Source organism: Petaurus breviceps, unplaced genomic scaffold (genome assembly GCF_028583685.1).
Source record: "Petaurus breviceps papuanus isolate PSGF00001 unplaced genomic scaffold, PetGlider_PUasm1.0 176, whole genome shotgun sequence".
NCBI classification, from domain to species: domain Eukaryota; kingdom Metazoa; phylum Chordata; class Mammalia; order Diprotodontia; family Petauridae; genus Petaurus; species Petaurus breviceps.
In genome coordinates, this window is record NW_027185771.1 from 20,298,345 (window position 1) to 20,301,377 (window position 3,033).

The 3,033-nt window shown below is 41.1% G+C and overlaps 1 pseudogene; it reads left to right on the forward strand.

The window, feature by feature from the left end:
• The first annotated feature begins 1,886 nt into the window (after window positions 1–1,886).
• LOC138159610 (non-histone chromosomal protein HMG-17 pseudogene) lies at window positions 1,887–2,292 on the forward strand (annotated as a pseudogene).
• Window positions 2,293–3,033: the final 741 nt, after the last annotated feature.

Here is a 3,033-nt window from a genome sequence, read left to right on the forward strand (position 1 = left end):
GTGTTCCATTCTGCCTGACTTATTTTAAACAGGATATTGATAATCTGGAGACTATTCAAATAAGGATAACTAGAATTGTTAAGACTTCAGTATCATAGAGGAGTAGATAGATAAAAAACTTGAGCTCAAATCCTGCCTCAGTCATTGGCTAGCTGAGTGACCTTCAGGCAAGTCAACTAACTCCTCAGCCTTAATCCCCTCATCTGGAAAATGGGGATAACAATAGCATCTACCTTATGAGCTGCTGTAAAGGTTAAAGGAGATAACATATGTGAAGTGCTTTGCAAACTTCAAAGTACTGAGTGTATATCATATGTGTGAGTGTGAGTGTGTGTCCACTAGCTATCAGCATTATTATATTTTATCACTATCTTCCTCATGACACATTTATTTTTTTTAATTTTTGAAAAAAAAATTTGGAGGGGGGAAGGCAGGGAAATTGGGGTTAAGTGACTTGCCCAAGGTCACATGGCTAGTAAGTGTTAAGTGTCTGAGGCTGGATTTGAACTCAGGTTCTCCTGACTCCAGGGCTGGTTCTCTATTCACTGCACAACACATTAATTAGGCACTTGCCATATGCCAGGATGTGTTTTTTTTTTTTGGGGGGGGGGGGTATTGGGTGGTGCTAGAAAGAAAGGTTACTCCCTCAAGCCTACTGAAATGGAAGTGGACATGTCTCCAGGGTGATACAAGTTGGGAGAAAAGAGAACAAGACTGGAACCCCTCATGAAATGATATCCAGGGTTCGCCATTAAGAAGAAAAGACCTTAGAGAGAAAGCAGCCACTGGGGTTGCTAGAAGACTTAGAGAAGACAAAATCATTGCTAGAAATATTTGTGGGATTGCTATGTAGATGAGATACTTGACTTGCTCTTCTTGGCCTCAGAGGGTATAAACAGGAACATGGAGAAACATTCCAAAGTAACAGATTTAGCCTTGATATAAAAGCAAACAAATTACCAAAAAAGTCAATTTAATTTTCAATTCAAATTCAATAAATATTTATTAAGAAGAGCCTACTATGTTCAGGCACTGCTGTAAACTCTGAGGACACTGAGGGGGGGGGGGGAAGGCAAAAAGTAGTCGCCGCCCTCAAGGTGTTTACAATCCAATGGGAATGAGAACAAACAAACAAACATATACAAAACAACTATATGCTTCATCACAGAGCTATTCTAGAGTAGCATGAGCTACCTCCAGGGGTAATGGGTTCTCCCTCAATAAACATTTTTAAGCAAAGATCAGATCATCACTTGGTGGGCATGTGGTTTTAAGGAGATTTTTGTTCAGGGTGGTTTGCAAAAAATGGTTTCTGAGGGTTTTCCCAATTTGATGCTTCCTAGATGTAGAGGTGAAAGGGAACCCAGAATATAAAATGTGAGAAATAAAAGAACCTTTGAGATCATCCCTTCTGATCTCCTCATGCAATGTCTCAGGCTACTGAAATCCAGACAAACTCAGAAGCTAGCTCAAATCCAGCTAGCAAGTGAAGGAGCCAAGGAGTCAAGATTCAAACCCATGTCTTCTGATTCCAAATCTATTTCATTGAATTGAATCCACAAAGCTGCCTCTAAAAATAGATGCTTTGCAAATGTTCATTGAATGAATGGTTTGAATGAATGAGTAAAGCATTAAAGCTGTTCCCTTCCATTGTAAATGCTTCCATTTACAAAAGGCCTTGGAAAATCTTGTTTTCAAAAATGATTTCAAAAAGAAAAAAAAAAGGACAATCAAACATTTCTCTAACTCTGGGCTTTTATTATGATTCCAATTATTTTCCAATAATTTCTTGAAATGTACTCAACTTGAAGCAGTGTGAGGAAGAGAAGACAGGAGTGACCCCTGACTGGCCGCTGCCGCCGAAGCAACCTGCGCCCAGACTCCGCTGCTGCCATGGCTCCTGCCCCTCCACTGTCACCACCATGCCCAAAAGGAAGGCAGAAGGCTTTGCTAAGGGAGACAAGACTAAGGTGAAGGACGAACCACCGAGGAGATCGGCACGGTTATCTGCTAAACCTGCTCCTCCGAAGCCAGAACCCAAACCCAAAAAGGCACCTGCAAAGAAGGGAGAGAAGTTAGTCAAAGGGATAAAGGGAAAGGCTGACTCCGGTAAGGATGGGAATAACCCTGCAGAGAATGGAGATGCCAAAACAGACCAGGCACAGAAAGCTGAAGGTGCAGGAGATGCCAAGTGAATTGTGTGAATTTTTGATAACTGTGTACTTCTGGTGACTGTACAGTTTGAAATACTATTTTTTATCAAGTTTTATAAAAATGCAGAATTTTGTTTTACTTTTTTTTTTTAAAGCTATGTTGTTAGCACACAGAAAGCTTTGTTGTTGTTTTGGGGAAATGGGGCAGATATTACATACAGATAGGATGTCTCTGAGGTTGGGCTGAAATGGCTTGGGGATTTCTTCCCCTTCTGGTTTTTGAGAGGACTTCTCTTGAACACCAAGAGGAGGTTCACACACGCACACACACCCCAGATACATGGATATGAACACTGATACCCTCAGCCTGTCTGGTGGGGGTAGGAGTGGATAACTTAAAAAATTTGTACTTCTTCCCTGTCAAGCATCAGCTTGACTCCTCCAAACCCAGGGGCCTACCACGACCTGCCCCTTACTTCCCTCCTTTCTCCTATCCCCAAATCAATTGTGTTGGATACCAGTCTTTCAGGTGATCTGGACTTGAATCATGGCCCTGAGGAGGCCTCCCCAAAAGAGCCAAAGTTCCTTTCATATTGGGGATCTTTTCCAATTAAGAATTCTGCAGTTTTCATTTCATTTCCTCAAAGTTAGGGTAGGCTCATGAAAAGTTGTTAAACAACATACGCTCAATGTGAAAGTGTCCACCCTCACTCTAAACTTTCCCTGTTTAAAGTATAAAATAAAGACTGCATTGGGTTTTATAGTGACTTTATGTTTTTGGTAGTCCAAGGAGGAGGGGAGTTTGAAAGTTGTTGTTGCTGATCGTAGCCCATGTCCTGCCTGAATTACATTGATTTTTTATGAAAAGTATCTTTAATAA